This window comes from Aulonocara sp. 'chitande type north' Nkhata Bay, linkage group LG8, assembly GCF_057382095.1.
Source record: "Aulonocara sp. 'chitande type north' Nkhata Bay isolate Kocher_YH1m ecotype deep benthic linkage group LG8, A_spYH_male_GT1.1, whole genome shotgun sequence".
In the NCBI taxonomy this organism is placed as follows: Eukaryota; Metazoa; Chordata; class Actinopteri; order Cichliformes; family Cichlidae; genus Aulonocara; species Aulonocara sp. 'chitande type north' Nkhata Bay.
This window is the reverse complement of record NC_141351.1, coordinates 16813574-16831952: the sequence shown is the minus strand read 5'-3', so window position 1 is coordinate 16831952 and position 18379 is coordinate 16813574.

The window sequence follows — 18379 nt, the reverse complement described above, 5'->3', positions numbered from 1 at the left end:
TATCTCTTTTCCGTTGTCTCTTGCTCTCTGCTTGCACCAGTAATGCAGCACGTCAGGAAGTGAGGTCACGGACTTATTCAGATGACTTTGCTGATTGCAATCTGGAAGATATCCCATGTAAAAAGAACCTTATCTGGGTTGTACTCACTTTGTAACTTAGGAAATTCGAAATGGGACAAAGTTCTCGGTCACAATACACAACAGGGGTATTGGGGTATATCAAAGTTTGTTCCTTGTAAAGGACAAAGTTTAACGAAGGAAAAATATCCAGATTACTCTTTTTTTTGTTTTTTGTTTTTTTTATGGATCAGATCCACAAACATGCATCTAATGACTTATATAAGCTTGGATAATTTAGCATGTCACAAAAATGTTGCATTGCATTAAAATATTTGCAATGACCACAGATGTGACACTAGAGGGTGCTGTGCTCTTTTTAAAATGAAACTGGATCCAAAAAACTATCCAAGGCAAACATGCTGTAGAGAGACAATTCGAGCCCTACTGACAGAGTAAGGTATGCACCCTCTGCTTAACACTGTCAGACAAACCACAGATTGGATGATCCCTCTTTTAGCACAAACAATCCTTCAGGCTAGCGCTACGCTGGGATTTCCACATATTTACAGATCTACTCTGACTTATTCTTTGGAAGTGGTCAGTGTCAGAGTCCAGTATATCAACTTTATTTTTCTTGAGCAGAAGCCAGCACATTTTTGATCATGTGACAATTCAGACGAGGAGAAGGAGAACTGGCTTTTTAAATATGACTTAAATATGAAGCAGTGGCGCATCTTATGCTCTGAGGTGGGCAGATGTGGAGTTGTAAGTCAGGAGGGATAGGAGTGCGAGATAAACGCTACACTGAAACAAATATTTAAAATTTCAGGATGTAATTGTTACTTTTAATCACCTCTGACAACACAGTAGTCTCACAGCAAGAATCTCTGGTGAGCTGACTGAAGTAAAAGTCACATGAATTCCTGTCCCTGGCCACACACACACAAACAGAAAACAGTAAAACCAAGAGAAACGAAAAGACTACATATACTGTAAGTCACTGTGTGATCAAATAACTTTATGCTTACAGTGTCAGCATATCCCAGTGGTCCTACATCCCAAACTCTCTAACAATAAAACATAATCCCATCACTAGTTCTACTCCACTTTCCCCCCGGTGTTTCTCTGCACTGGGGCCTGATCCACTGCTTGAGAACCACAAACATAGCCTAAAACTTCAGCCATATGACCTTCAGGCAGTGCAAATTTATTAGTGTAATTACTGTGGAATAAACACATTAGTCTGCAGTAATTACCCTTTTTTAAATGGATGTTATTTCAAACCCTTTATTTAGAAAAAAATATGCAGTAGACATCAGGTGTCACTTTGAGACAGATACATAAAAGCATAATGAATGCACTTAGAAATCAATAAAGTCCGCAAGGTTTAGTTCAATGCGTTGCACATGTGATGGAATACTAATGGCCAGCTTCTCTTCAGAGGCTTTGTATTGAGTGCTTTTTTTGTCAACAATCATTCTTCCAAAGAAAGCTTGGATTATGTTTTGTGGGAATGCATGGCTTGCAAAAGAGCTGGACAAATTCTCAAGTGGAAACTGCAGACTAGCCACAGTCTGATCTGCAGAGCAAAGAGTCACGGTGTCAGATAGCATGTTTCCTAATCAAACCCACAACTATTTTCTGACTTTTTCCCGAGGTTTAACCTCATCTGCTCTCCAGCAGTCTCTGAGTCGCTGCCATCGGAGCAGGTTTTGTTTTATCATTGATGGGAAACATTAGGTGGAGGTCTGGAGGTTCACACATAGGACTTTTTGAGACATTTAAATGTGTTTCAAGCAAGATTTCTGATAAGCATCAAAAATTTCTGCAGATTAAAAAAAACCCCATCACAATTACCTTTTGAAACGACTTCAGGAAGACAGATCAGGAAGATCTCAACTACGCTACGGAGGCTAATTAGTTTTTAGACTTTTTTCAAATTATAATTTAGGTCATCATCTAATGATGAAGTCTTTGTTTGTATCAACTGTTAAAACAGCTGGTATATCTCAGGAGACAAATGTAAACAGCATGAAGGAGGTCAGAGAAATGACAGGGGAAAAAAAGTGCAGTTTGCTTGTAAAATATGACTGGAATCCAGTTTGGCAGGAGAAATAAGGGTTATCATTGGGTGACACTGAGAAATGTGCAGACTTTGATCCCACACTCTACTGAGACCTGCATCCTATCCAGCCGTGGCAGAAAGGCATACCATATTCCACAAATGAGCTCCAGTTTTGGCAGGAGAGTGACAGGTCAGAGGATCTGGGAACACGTAGGTCCAGGCACCAGTCAGGCTTTGATTACCTCAGCCAAGCCTAAAGATGCTCCTGTAAAGCCACATGAGTTGTTTTCCCTGCCATGCACTCAGTGCCGACTGCCAGCCAAGTCCATTTGAGCATGGGGTGGATTCAAAGCCTAGTGTTTGTTCCATCACAATTCCTCATACCAAGAAGGTCAAGAGAGGCTCATCCAGACGACATGGCTGCTCTCAAATCCGCTCTTTCAGCTCTTTGTTCTTCACCTCCTCTTTGTCTCTAACCCCCTTTTCTGTCTCTCCATCTGCCTTTCTTTTAATTTGTTATCTCTCCCCGTGCCCCTGCTCTCTTTCTGCCCCTTTGTCTCTCCCTCAGCAAGCCCATTTGTATTCGTTCCTTACATAATGGAGAAATCAGATTGTGGTACTTAGCAAGGATGTAATCAAAGTCCCGTGCCAGGAATTTAATTCAGGTGAAGTTGCAGTTAAGAAGAGCATACATTATAAAGCTCTGTATGTATTTTTCCGTGGTGAATAAGGTGCCAGCTTGAGAATTATGACCGATGCACTGCTGCAATAGTACAAGCTATTCATTTTTCCTGCACCACCACAGATAAATCAGAGGAAAACATTGGGCTCGCCCGCCATTGCTCATAATAATAGGCCTTTTGCATTAAGTTTATGACAACTGAGTGCACCGATAAGAGACATATGCATCTTAAAGGGCAAATGACACATAACCACTGAGGAGTAATGCACACCGACTATTTTTCTCTCTCACCATGACCGTCTTGTAGTTCACACCAGAGGGATATTGATCAGGCATGGCAAGGTCCTCTAAAGGACACGTCCCTCCCCACAGACCTGAAGCACATTGGGCAAGTGGGATTCTCAGACCAGTCATTTTAGTTGTCACCCCCTCACCTGATTTATTTCTGGATTGTAGACAAGCGTGCAGGCTGTAAAAATATGATCTTCAGAGGTCAATTTTGTAGGGACTGATGTTATTAAACATAACGATGGAAAATACTGATGCCATTCAAGTGCTCTACCTCATCCTGCTGACAGTGAGGAGGTTAAAAAATGAAATAACATAATGTCTGCTTGGAAATGGTCATCAAATACACTTTAACTCATTTTTACCTGAATCTAATTCTCTCGCACAACAAAGCTTTTTGCAGCCTCTTTCTTTGGTAATCGTTATGCTTATTGTACACTGTGGTTGTAAAGGAATAAACATCATTAGCGACAATACTCGGGTAGGCTGTGCTGTTTAAAAAATGCTCAGTTTACACTAAGTGGCCAGGAAAATATCCCCCACACCATTACACCACCATACAAGGCATATACATATACAAGCTCCGACCCTCCAGATATCCATCTATCTGTCGTCCTTTTTTCCATTTCATTCTCTGACTCATTAAGATGGAGCTGATTGTGAAACCTGATCATGGAAGAAAGCATAAATCAAAGTGTACCTAAGAGTATCTGATGTATTACGTTTCTAGGCGCATCTCTTCGTGCAACCGCAGCTGTGGTACCGCATTCAAAATGTCTGGCAGTAATTCAAGACGAGGATGATTCATCTAACTGCCGTTCACTTCTCTGGGCACCGTCTCTTCGCTTTGCATTAGAAAATAAACTTGATAACAAATTTATTTAATTTTATTACCCACAGCCGGGAACACTGCTGTCTGGGTATTTGATTCGAAAGACGTAATTACAGTCAATAGAATTCCACTGATTGAGCTCCGCTTCGATATAATGAATGAAGAAAGGTTCACAGCAGAGGTGAGAGGCGGCTACATCCGAGACCCCGGGTGGTGAGCCTGTTGCCAGAGTGTGATTAATTCAACTGACTTCAAATACAAAATACAAACACACACAAAGAATGCTCAGAATATGCACAGCTGAGACATCAAAGGAATTACTTAATGATGAATGTGATCACGATCTGGGTATTTCGCAGTGGTCAACATTACCTTTAAAGGAGTACTGGGTGGTTCCTACTATACAGACAAAACAAAAGGCAGTGACGGCCTTTGTCTTTACATTATGGCATAACTTTGATGATCACAGAATTGTTATTGTGAGGTTGTTAAGTCTTCAGATATAAAGCAGACATGTTTTTTCCAAGTGTTGAAACGCCCATCTTCTCCTTCAGTCGAGCAGTTAATTTGGAACTCCCCATAAAAAGTCTTAACACAGCTGATTCTAATTTTAGCCAAACTATGATTCATCCTAATCTAAACTGCTTGCCACTGATTCCACTTTTACATGTTTGGCCACTATTCCAGTAGGAGGTACCCAAGGTTCACATGAGTCTACCGTGACACCGAGACCACAGTAAAATGAGAACACACCGCCACTCGTGGCCCCGAAATATGCCTATGAGTATTTGAAGGCTGCATAAGCCGCAGACAGAACCAGTCACCGCCGCCCTCTTGTCTCTTCAGGTCAACCAAAGAAGCTGGGCGCTAACTCGGTCAAAACCATGCACAAACTGATGTTTCATAAGGACTTGGCTTAGCCTGCAGACTGGCCACAACAGCTCCACACAAAGCCTCACTGTTTACAGTGTTTGGGACTGAGGTGAGCGAAGAGGAGGAGGCAGCAGGAAGGAGGAGGAGGAGGAGCGGGGAGAGGGATGTGGGCTCAGCTTGCACTGTTGGATGGAGAGAAGAAAAAAGAAAAACAAATGACCAGGAGAAACGGGACCATAATGGTGCCCACAGGAATTTGAGTCTCAGGCCTCAAAACACTGAAAGGTCATTCTGCATGTCCTACAAGAGGATTTAGACAGAATTTATACGAGAAGTAAGTGCATGGCACATTTAGGAAACAGGAGGGGGAGGATAAATTAACCCAGTGCATATGGTGTTTGTTTCTTCAACAAAGGGATGGATGTACTGGGCTAAGTGCTGCTCAAACCCAAGGTGATGAATCAAAAGAAAAATGTGTTTGCATGTAGGGCCCTTTCAAAGGAGACTGGAAGCCTAAAGTATCAAACAGCGACTTGCAGTGACAAGGAGATGCAAGTCTGGAATGGGCAAGCTGCCACAGAAGCTCTCAGTGTCATAAAGGATACATCACAAGTTTAAGCATCGCAGTGGCACTCTGCAGCTGATGCAGCACCACGTCTCTGTAAACAGAGCTCTGCAAACATGAAATGTCACTTTTTAACTTCAGCGGTTTCTGCCAATGTCTCTCACGATGGAAGCCATCAAAGGTGCATTAAAGTGTTGTGAGAACTCACAGCGTCAGTGATAATGGTAGCATGGCGCAACACTGTGTAAAAAGGCGGCCCTTGGTCGCTGGAGGACAGAAAGCCTTTCCGTTCATTATCGGCCAGAGATGATATGAATCAGCAATGTTGCTCCTGCTCTTTGTCTGAGCTAATTTATCACTAAAAAGGATGTCACATTTCTTTTTATTAGCCAAGTCAGTGAATGTTGGCATGCCTTCAGTGCTGAGGAAAGGTCTTCAGCCATCAGGATAATCTCACAGTAAGGTCTGTCGAGACACAACATTGGCTAATCTCTTGAGTTAGATGCCTTCCTTATGTTTGAATGACCCCTACGCTTGTGTTACATGACTTAACAAAGAGCAAACATTCCTCTGAAAATGGTCAGGTACAAGGACTGGATTGAAAATTAATGAAAAAGCAACCGATGTCCAAAGAACTGTGAAAGACCTTCAGAAAGCCTGGCAAACTACTGCTCAAGGCTAATATAAAAATTACAACAAAGGAACCAAAATATAAAGAAATTACGTGCGGCTCAGGACTTCTAAAGCTAGCACTATAATTAATGTGCCTGACACGCATTTTACTGTAGTGGTTTGTCTGGAATCCTTTATTATTTTCCCCAGAATGTTACAAAACACCAGTTTTTTCTCGAGAAATTGTTTTTTTTTGTGTTCTTGTATTTTGTTTACCACAGTCTTTTGCCTGGTTAATGTAGGGATCACCGCAGAAGATTATCTGCCTCCATCTCACCCTATCCCTCACACCTTCTTCTCTCACACCAACCCTCTTTCTCACTAATCCCCCCTCTGTGGTCTTCCTCTTTCTCTCCTGCCTGGCTGTTCCATCTTTAATGTCCTTTCTCAAAATATGTTCACTATTCCTCATCTGCACGTGTCCTTTGAAAGACCTTCAGAAAGCCTGGGTAACTGTCAACTGTCAAAAGCAAGCGGAATATAAAGAAATCAGGGGTGGCTAAAACTTTGCACAGAACTGTATTAAAATAAGTACTGCATACACATTAAATGGCTTTCTGTCTAACTGACGAGTTTCAATCATAGTTCAGAGCCCTTGAGTTTTCACATTTTTAACGTGACTGATGATATAATATCTATCATGTTAGGTGTGAAACTACCAGCAGACTACATTTGCCAGGGTTTTCTAGCCACGTAGGATGTATAGCAAGCATTGACATCTCTAGCAGACAGAAGCAAAGCAAAGAGTGACACTTTAATTAAAAGTTTTATGCTTTTGCCCAAAAGCATTCCCTTTTGACACATGGTAGGTAGGAAGGAAATTACATATGCACACACACACACACACACACACACACACACACACACACACACACACACACACACACACACACACACACACACACACACACAGGGACAAATGATGAGAGCTTTTGATGTGACAGCAGAGTCTCCTCCCCGGTTTGTCAAAACGTGACAAAGTGTGTGACATTCCTCATACATGTGAGTGAATGTGTGGAACACCCTTTGAACACCACTCACACACAGGAAGTTGCCAGTTATTGTTAGACTGAAGCACATTCACATAATCTTTTATCCTCTGCTCCTTTCCTGTATTAAAATCAAATCCCTCACAGGGAAGCACTGATGAATAAAATCACACAGTCACACACAAAATTCTGTCATTACTGCTCCCTCGGACTTTTAACTTTAAATTCTGACTCATGCACCTCCAGAATTCAAAGGCATTCTGCAGGGCTTTGATCCTTAAGTGTCCTTCAGAATCCTGCTGAAGCTGCACATTCAGACCTCATGGTATGTTAGTTGCACACTGGCCCTCCACTGGGGGAATTCAAAACAGCCCCCTCTGCTTCATCCTTATACACGCCACAGCTCCATGCCTGGGGCTATCAGCATACCATAGACCTGGTGATGCTAGGGGAATATGCCATATCTGCTTGTCTTTATAGCAGTGTGGGGATGACCTCCCAATAATGTCACATATTGATTTATCTGGGATTACTCTCTGTTGTAGATTTTGCATTACCCAATGAGCAAGAACCAGTTGAAAAAAGAGCTAAACTAATATGATGCATTAACATTAATGTAATGTAACAATACAGCTCAAAACGGACTCACTTTTTTAGCCACCTACATGTGGTTCAGTGCTACGCATCCACCACCAATGGCCTTCTCAGACTGCCTTAATGCTTTTCTGCTGGAACTGCTTAGAACATGTCTAACTTGAAATCACTGACCTTTTTGTTAACTGCAATTTAATGGGGTGATTAGGTCTACTTCACTCTATTTTCCAAGTATACATCCATCTTCTTAAAAGTGTTGACATTCCAATAACCCTGCTTTTGAGCAGAGTCCTCTCAATGCGTGCTTGCTTACTACTGAAACACCAAACAAGCACACCCTTGAGATTTTGGCACCCCACTTTATGAATTCCATAAATTCAGTGCATTTATGATGGGCCTGCCTGGTGCTCTTAATGAGACTCGTGAAAACTTTGCCTGGTAACACTTTGACCTGCTGAGCATAGGAGAATACACAGTAGTTATTTGAGGGGTGATGTCACACCCAAGTGATAGGAGTTTTCCATGTCTGCTGGCCTTACGTAAGACTGAAAATATCACACCACGACCTAACAACGATAGAGCTGTTTTTTTTTGGTTTTTAGCTTGGATAGCCCTCCCCAGAAGATGGAAAACAAAGATTTCTCTTTCAAACTAATGAAGTTCCACAAATCTGGAGTTTCTATATTAACAATCAGCCAAAAGTCCTCATCAAAGATCTCTGCAGTCCCAGTAGTAGGTTTTGAACCTTTAAACCTGGATCAACAATGAACATTTTGCACTGCAAAAGGTAAGGACCTAATCCCCAAAATCTAACACAGTTTTTAGTTACTTCTAACCAAGACTACACCTAACTTTTGGTGCAGTAGTGCTCTTTAGTCACATCTTAATTCTTTATATTTTGCTAAGTAAATGAGGCACATGACCAAATGTGCATGGAAATACAGTATAAATGTCAAAAACGGAATTTGTACAATTTTAATGAACTTCAAAGTCAATATTTAATATGACAAATGACATCAACAGAGTCTGAACTCTCTTAGACAAGCTTTCTTGTCATTTCTATTTCAAGATGATCCCACGCTGCTTCAATAACTTTGAGGTCCGGACCTTGGGGAGGCCAATCAATGACTGACCTGGTCCAATTGTGTTTTCCAATCATGTCGTTGGTGCAAAAAAATACTATGTTATTCCTGTCAAACTGCGCTACCTTTGGCATTTGCCACAAATTCAGGAACAAATTATGTTTTTTTTTTTAAATTTGTGACACGCTACCAGTAACAAACTCCGTAAATTTATAATCAAAAATTCTCTAAATTTTAAAATCTCTAAAATTCTCAAAAAAATATGATTGCTTGAAAAGTCTGAAGAATTGAGGGATGGTTCAAATCAGCGGTCCCAAACCCCGCGGCCCGGAGTCGTTTGGTACGGGCCGCGAGAGTTGAGGCTCGGGTGTGAATTTATGGTTTTCAGGGTTTTTATGGTTATTTTTTTATTATTTTTATCGTTAACTCGGTTTCCCCGGGTGTTTTCCCGTGTGGTATGATTAAATCTTGGTACCGGTATTGGTTTTATTTTGTTATGTACCTTAAAGGCCAGCCCGTGAAAATATTGTCAGACGTGAACCGGTCTGTGGCGGAAAAAAAGGTTGGGGCTCTAAATGGCCCTTAACCATTTTCTGAATCCACTATTAACAGGAAACCACATGTGGATGCAACTAGTAAAAATGACCCTTGCCACCCAGAGGCTGTCTGACCAGCAGTTAGATTCACATGAAAAAAAATAAACAGCTACATTTAATCAAAAATGGTCCCTTAAACCAATTTTTAAGCCCTTGGTAGAATAATGAGAAATCAGACACCTAACAAGCTGAATCCTGCTCTGTTTCATATTGGCCAGTCACTTCCCCGCATTGTGGCCATTCACCTTTGTGACACAGTTCAGCGGTTTGTGTCGTCAGACAGGGCGGCTCTGTAATGCTTCATAATCAAGCTTATCTATCCAAGCGTGGAGAGCAGCTGGACTGAGCTGATATTAGTATGCTCCCGGTGTGGCTCAGTGACAGAAGCTGGAGCTCACTCTCCCTTCCTCTCTCCCTCTCATTGCGTGGTATCAGATGAAGAATTTCATGTGAGAGAGGGTAGAATGAAATGTGCTGGCGATCTGCAGCAAACTTAGATTGGCTTTGTAGCTTTTACTGTTTTGAAGTAACTGATGGTCAAAGCACACATCAGTCTAAGCTGGATAATACTGACCCTGACAGCTTGTTTGCAGAGGCAAAGGCGCTGTGATTCAGCAGAGGCCCAAAAGAAAAACTGGACCACAAGTTGGAGATAGATGTCAAATAAAAATGTGTGCTAGAATTTTTAAACTAGCCCCTGACAGTGAGTTCAGAAAAGCAAAGTGAGCTGCTGGTGTGGAGCCTTGCTGTAATCTGACAGACTGATGTGATAAAATCAGGCCAAGCAATTGCATCGTTGTACCTGGAAAAGCTTTTTCTCTCCTCTAAAAGGACAAAGGCTGCAATTAGCGTTAGTGATGACTGCCAACTGCTGACATGGCTTTGTATCACCCACCCATCGTGGCTCTGTTTGTACCGTTTTTTGAGGTGGGAATCATTAGCTTATCTCAGTATCATGTCTCCAACAGAGCCCAGTTTGGGCTCCGGCAGGTGTTTTTTACCCAGTGGGGATTGGCTAGATGCAATTTGCTGTTTCAGAATTGGACTCTTTTTCAAGGTTGCTCTTCTCCCACATAGACTCCACTAAAAACATGAGAAATGCCTGGCAGCCAGGTACCCATTGTAACCACACTCGAACAAGGATCGAGACAACTCTCAGGTAATTATAGAAGGTAGAACAAATTTTAACCAAAGAAACAACCTTTGCTTCAATCTAACTTAGAAGTCAGTACTCATAGAGAAAGAAGATGTGGGTTAATTTGACTACAAACAAATATGGATAATGTAACATATATTATAAGTCATAATAATTTATAATTTACTTTCAACAGCTTACCAACTTTTAGAGATTCTTTACTTTTAGTTGACTATATTTTTCTTCTCAGTTCATAAATGAAATTGCATTTTATTTATTTATTTATTTAAATTTTGTGATTTTAAGTTTAGCTGAACTGACCTGTCCTACTTGCAGAAGTACCATGTAATGTAGGTTATTCCTAACCTCTTGCTAAGGTATCACCGAGGGCCTGTAGTGATGCGTAACACATGTGGACCGTGCTTTACAGATCCCTAAACAAAAGCAAACCGTCTTATTTTCCTGTGACGGGCAGCAAGGTGCAGAATGTGACTGCAGCCTTAGCTAGTAACAAGAATTCATTTCTGAGTGCATCCACTCTGCAAATGATCTACATTCAGCGTACCCACTGGGGTCACTCTGCAGAACAAAGCATTCCTCTTCTTCCACTTTGTTAGGTACCCTTGTTCAGCTGCTTGTTAACTGCAGATGGTTGACAGCGTGCTATCTCTCTGGAAGAAAGGTGATTTAAGTGACTTTGAACGTGGCATGGTTGTTGGTGCCGGAGGAGCTGGTCTAAATGTTTCAGAAACTGCTGATTGTGCCAGTAGCCTTTAACGCCATGTGTTCTCCTCAGTAAGGATGAGAGAGAATGGGATATTTACACACAGTTTTTTTTTATTCTTACCATTTGAGTGCCAACTGCATTACAAAACCACACAGCGATCTGTGTCCTCCTCTGGTCCCTAATAAGGTGATATAAGTCAGGTGTGCCTCTTTCCTCAGCTGCCACTATTCCCCAAACCACACCACTCCATCTATCCATCGTCCAGCTGAGCCAGAAGGGCAGGCCATCTACCAGTCAGGGGGCTGGTGGATCGATCCCCAGCACCTTCATTCCACATGTCCTTGGGCAAGATGCTGAACTTTGAGCTTTAAAAAATACACAGGCATAGAAAAGAAGTGCTGTATAAATATGTTTCTGATTAAATGAATTCAACTTGTGGTATGATGTGCTTTGAGTGCTCAAGTTGAGTAAAAAGGTGTTATATAAGTGCCAGTCTATTTAGTAGAAAGGTGTGCCTAATAAACTGTCTGTTGAGTATTTATATACTGTGTAATCATACACAAAATACAGACTCAGCAGGAGTAATAATTTAAACACTTTATTTAAGTAAAAATGAGTTTGGTGACATAAAAGTGCCTCCAATGCTGGAAAACTAAGTACATATTCTATTATCTGGCAGAGAAGAGAGGGGAAAAACAGAGTTTACACAGGGGAAACAGTCAGGTACAGGTGAAACACCTTAGGATGGAGACACCAGAAAGTAGGGTTGAGATCACCTTGAAATAAGATAATCATGATGTCATTGCACGCTGTGTTCCTCACATCCTTCTGCATCTTTTGGAAAGCTAGCAACATTTTATAGCTCTCAATATTAGACTCAGGGGTTGTTTCTGGAAATAAAAACATAGCGGCCAAATGGCCTTCTGTGCAGATGTCGTGGATTTGTTCAAAATACCCTCTTTTTAAAAAATGTATTTATTTATTCTGATCCTTTTAAGCACCACAAGGCAAGTATGAATGGGCCTGGATCTGTTATATTCAAGACAATGGAGCCATTTCTACCTTCAAAACTGTCCATCTGATACCAAATCAATGTGGATGGATAAACAGAGCAACAGTTCAGGGAATAAATATGCAAATTTGGTTTGAGGGAAATTGTCACTTTAACAGTTAAGCTCCAGCATCCATCATGGTGGGAATAAATTACACATTACGATGTTTACAAGTTCAGTGTTTCTTTTCCACTGTAAGGCTGAAAGAAAGACAATTACGATATGGGGAATAATTCCCCACATAATCTCTCTCGTAAAAACACCCCTCCTGGTAAACTTACTCATTTACTCACATGACAAAATAGCCGGTTAGATTTTTATAACGCATTTTTCTGAATTCACACAGGGTCATAAGAATTTGATTGCCCTTTATTGTCTTGAATATTGCAGTAAATGTGCATGGACTTAAGAACAAGTTTACTATTGTGTCACACAAGGTGCACTTTCAACTTGGGCCGCTGAGAGCCGGGAGCAAAAAAACACCCAAAGAGCCAGAATGGCCCAATACAGTGGATATGCTATGGTGTTTTTTTTTGCCTCTCTTCTTGTCCATCCATTAACAGTGAATTCATTGGTTGCCAAGTTGAGAGTGAACCCCGGATAGGTAACAGGTAATGTTATCCACCTTGACATTTCCCCAGTTAAATGTAATCTCTGGAATTTAAGCCACATTTCTTCAGAGAGACACACTCTGACACACTATTGCTTTTCTCTTCCTTTGTATCGATTTGTTTTGTATCAAAGAGCAGTGAAGGCAGGGATAGAGAAGGGAGAGAAACGCCGTGGCAGAAGCACAGCTCTTCTAAAATGTGTTTTCACTATGTTAGATCAGGCTTTGTGGTGACAAAACATAAATGGACTGCATTTATAGTGCTCTCATCTCATAAAGGATGTGGCTGCATGAACATCACTGTATGCCACTGCAAACTACAGATATGGAAAAAAAACATAACATGATGAAAATCCTGTCATTCACTTTTTCCCCATGAAAAGTGAAGAACATCTTTCACACCTACACCTATATGTATATATATATACAGAGGGCTGCACCAGCTAAAGGAAGTGTTGGCATTTTTAATGTGCAATCTGTGTAGAAGTCTTCCTGGAGTGTTTCTTATTTCGTCGTTTTTAAAATAAACCTCAGATAGCACAGGAATAGAAGAAATATAAGTACAAAGAACTTGCCAAGGTCCTTGGAGGGAGGGAGAAAAGAAAGCTGCCAAGCTTGTGTGGGCAGCATTAGAGCAACATCCATCCCTGGTGAGGGGTGGAAGAAGGGGAGGGAGGAACGGACCACAGAGGACCCCAGCTCTTTGTTGGGATCTGAAAGATGGACAATGCTGCTACTGTGTGCCGAGAGCAGGAGCCATGCTGCTGCTGGTTCCATAATACTGTCAAAGCTTGTCACAATTATGCCACTCTTTTATTATGTTCTATCGTTTTTTCTAATTCACCCCTGCTTCACTTCCTTTTTGCCTTTCTCCCCTCCACTCTCTCAGCCTTTTGCTTAAACCTCACCTTTCATAGTAATGATTTCATGTAGCGCTTGCTTGTGACCTCCTGCAGTAAGCCACAAATGGCATCTGCAAATGATCCAATCATGCCACTGTGCTTAAGGTGGTGGCGTGATTGTAAATGTTAAAGTGAATAAGTAATGTCTCTAATTTTACACCAGCTGGACTGCAGATGTGAGATTTGTGATAAGTGACACATGGAGAAATTTAAAGGACTCAACCAGTTTGCTATCACTGTGTAAGAATTGACTTGGACTTATCTCAAATGAGATGTTTGATTTGGATTTGCCTTTCACAGTAAAATTTGGCTTGCAATCTCAAGCGTTGGTCTGGACCTGTCACACATGGCCATTTGTTTAAATTTTCCTGATGCATTCCAAATATCACTTAATAAAAGTTTGGACACAGGAATGGGACTTCCACCCGTCCACCGCATTCACAAGTCCAACATGATGAGAATCTCTGTCAGCCTCTGTGAACTCCCTACTTCATCTTAAAAAGAAAGCACTACCTTGTTGCACTACTGGGAAGGCAGATCTCTAACTATTTTTAGCTGATCTCTTCCTCACAAGGAGTCACCACAGCAGGTAGCTCTGCATGTTTGATTTGGCAGATTTGTTCACCAGATGCCCTTCCTGAACCAACCCCAAAGCACTCAGATTTAAATCATGGAGCTTTTGCTTGTTAGGCAAATGAGCAAACGATATACTTTGGAGCCACTGAGAGTCAGATCACTAAATTAACCCAAATGTTTTTAAAAAAAAATTCACATTACACTGATAGGAGTTCCTCAGCCATGCCATGAATCTCACAGTACACAGTTTCTGTGCTGATGTTAATGCCAGAGGAGGTTTGGAGCTCTGTGGTTACTGAGTTAGCAAAGCATTGGTGAATTCTATGCTTTATGCAATCATATACTGTGATTCTTAAATGCTTTGCAACAGTATTCCTTACAGGTCATTGTGGAACTGCTAGGAGGGGTTGTGTGATTTTTTTGAGGTTTTTCTTCTGTTATTGTAGGGTTTTTACCTTACAATATAAAGTGCATTTAGGTTGTTGTAGTCATTTGGCACTATTTAAATTTAATTGATTCAAAAATTAAGAAACTGAACGGCTCATTTTGTTTGTCTACAGAGTGTAAGTGGTGATGGACTTGGCTAAATGGATATTTCTGTCCGTTTGCCTGACCTTTTACCAGACCTTAAATCAAAATGGTAAAACTTGACTTGGACTCATCTCAGTCTAAAATTGCATTATGTCGACATTTTGCTTAGTGTTATTGAAGGAGTTAGAATTGGAGTTGATTGGAGTAGTCTGCTGTGTCCGACAGTGTAGCAATCAGATCTGTTGTCTGAAGGCCAAAAAATACCAAACAGATTTACTTTTACAAGTGGACCATTACAGCATTCGCTATCCGGTCGTTAAGTCTGACGTCACTAGCCGTGTCTGGGCCTAAACTCTGCTGCAGGTCCATATGTCAAACGATCACTATGGCATTACTGAGAGTTGAAAAACTGTCTAAAGTCTTTCATCTTTAATAAAATGATCAGCGTTCTGCTCTACCAGGTGTAACAATTGAGTTTAACATCCAGGCCTCCATGAAAACGGAATTTATGACATTTAACGGAGTTAGAAGTTAGCAGGAAGTTAGCTCACTAGCTTCCATCTAAATACAATATAGCATGTCCTGACTGCAGGGTTTTGGAAACAAATTAAAACGTACAGCTCTGTTATCACTTCTAACATAAATGAAGACAGAAAACTAAACAGCAGTGACGTTTGTAGGGTTACTGAAGTTTGGCTAGCTGGTATATAATGATGTGCTACGTGACCGCTAGTGACACAGCTATGTTAGCTATAAACAAGCTAACTTTTTTCCCACTCGATAAAAGTTAACGTGAGTGTTCTCGGTGGTCTGGAACAAATGTAATCGCATGGCAGGAGGCTGTAAAAGGACCAAACTTCAGTCAGGAGAACAACTGAGATAATCCATTCACAATACGAGGTTAGTATTTCATATACTGCTGCATGGGCTGGGCTGTAGTTACATCCTAAGGTTTTAAAAACTGAGCTTAAATAAATGATTAGTGGTAATAAAAGCCGAGGAAGGTCAACAGTAATCACTGACTGTTTTAGGAGCTTTTTGAGATTAAATAGAAGAAAATACAAAACATTAAACATGTTAACAGCACAAAAGCCATATTAAATGCAGACTACTTTAGGCCCGGAAGCAGGATTCGTCACGTCATCACTTAACAACCGGATAGTGGTCCACTTGATAGTCATATTTTTTAGAACTTTATTAGGATTTTTTATTTTGAGCAGAGAATAGAAAAGAAAAAAAGAAAGAAAATATAGCTGGAGGGACAAGTAAACAGACCGATAGGGACAGAGAGAAAGGCAGAAAAAAACATGAGAAGCTGTTTCAACACCAGCAAAAACCAAAACCAAACTTGTCTTGACTAACTTAACCTGGTGTTGTAAGTGCTCGATGACATTAAACTGGACTTCTCAGTAAAGTTTGCAAATAACTCTTGCAGCCGAGGCTCAGGGCTTGATTTGGACATCTCATTGTGATTTTCTCTAACAGATTTTAAAGGGCCACAGAGTTGTGTGCATTGTAATAGTGCCCAGCCGGTGGCTGCCTCCACCCCAAACACGGCAATGATTGTCTGAAGAGACCTGCTAACAAGAGAAAAAACTGAAATAACACGAACACGGTATAAAATGTGGTGGTAGTGGTGCTTGTGCTTTCAGACTCACTTGAAGTACGCATGAAAAAACGCTGCATAAAACGCTTCACGTAAATGTAGAGGCAGCCAGCTGTGGAATATTGCAGCCGTAAAGTGGAGAGGTTTTTTTTTTTTTACTGAACAAAGCCAGGACAACCGCAGAGGAGACCGTGTGGTGCTTATGTTTTATTTCAAGAAACTTTAGGGAACAACCCTTGACTCATATTCAGCATACTATAAAATGTGAATAGCTTTCCAAAAGATGCAAATGGATTTGAGGAAGGCTCAGAATACGTATGATTGTGCATTTCAGTGGTATTGTGTATACATATATATATGAGAACAGAGGAGAGAGAGGATAATTAACGCAGCAAGACTAATGATTTGTATCGCTAGGCTGCAATCTAAAAAATAGGGCGCATTTAATTGAGTTACTGAAATGAATGCCATTTGCAGTTTGCAGGATATTGATTTTTTTTCTTTCTTTTTTTTTGCTGCTGTATTCAAAGCAAGTGGCTGTTGTTTCAAACAAATTTGAACAGGGAATGAAGTTGTTTCTTTCGTGAATCTGCTCTATTCACCATGTAAATGCAGCTTGAGGCAAACAGTTTATTTTGATGAGACAGGGTGAAAAGAAAAACGTGGGTGAATGAAAGGTCGAGAACAAAGTCTGAAGTTTGCAGAGAGCGTCAGCTGCAGCCAACTTCCCTCAGTTTTGTGTCTTTTCTTTATGTAAGACTTTTGAATTTTGCTCAACGAGCACTTGTGCTACTTATTTTCGTTCTCTGTTATGCTAGTGGAATTTGTGCTCTCTTCAGATGCCTCAGGACATGAATATTGCATTTAGTTCGACCCTAAACACTGACATTATTTATAAAGGCAATCATCATCAGCCGTGAAGTGAACCCTGTCTGCCTGCACCAAACAGCTGACTTCAAGGACTGTCTTTGTCGCATAATAAAGCAGGGATTCAAAACCACACACCAGTATACATGTTCTTCATTTTTGTAATATATATATATATATATATATATATATATATATATATGTATATGTATATATATATATATGTATGTATATATATATATATATATATATATATATATATATAATATCAAACTTCCTTGGTGCTTAAACATTTCCATAATGTCCATTATTATGTCCCACTTTGCGGTTGCTTCTCTCCTCAGCAATTTGATAGAGAGCCTGTGTCGTCTTTTACCCCAGGTATCTTCATTGTGTGGTTGATGAGGCTGTCAAAGACAGTGTCTGGCCAAGTGATGAGATATGACAGGAGTGAAGACTTGCCTCACTAGGTCTCACCTGCAGCTGCTGGCAAAGTCAGGATGTGTGCGTGTGTGTGTCTCACATGTGTGTTTGTCTGTATTATAAAAACCCCTGGTGCTCATTTTCAGTTATACCCTCAAAATGGCTGTGGAAAACCCTCACTGGGCTTCAGTCACAGCCAAATAATTTGCACTCAGTTGGTAGTCGAAATGCAGTCAGTAAGTATACAGGCATACACACTTTTTGCTGTTGTGTTGTCTCTGGGATCTATCACATTAGATTAGACACAATATGATATGCACAGAAAAGGGATTCCAGTAGTTTATTACACAAATTCATTAACAAATGGCTTGCTTGACTCTGAAGACAGCTCCCCTGTATTGCTGCTACTGCTACATGTTTGACTGATACAATATTGTGCAAAAGTGTGAGAAGCCCATGTTGTGTCTACATGTTACATAATTTTTTACTAGTTACTATTTGTTACTAGCACTCTTTAGGCAAATCTATGAAAATTTCCAAAGGATAACACAGTTTAACAGGCATAAAAAATGTATTTTTCCACCAATAAGGTGATTTGCAAAGAGCTATTAACTTAAACTTGGTATAATGCTGCATGAGGTGCAGTGTGGCG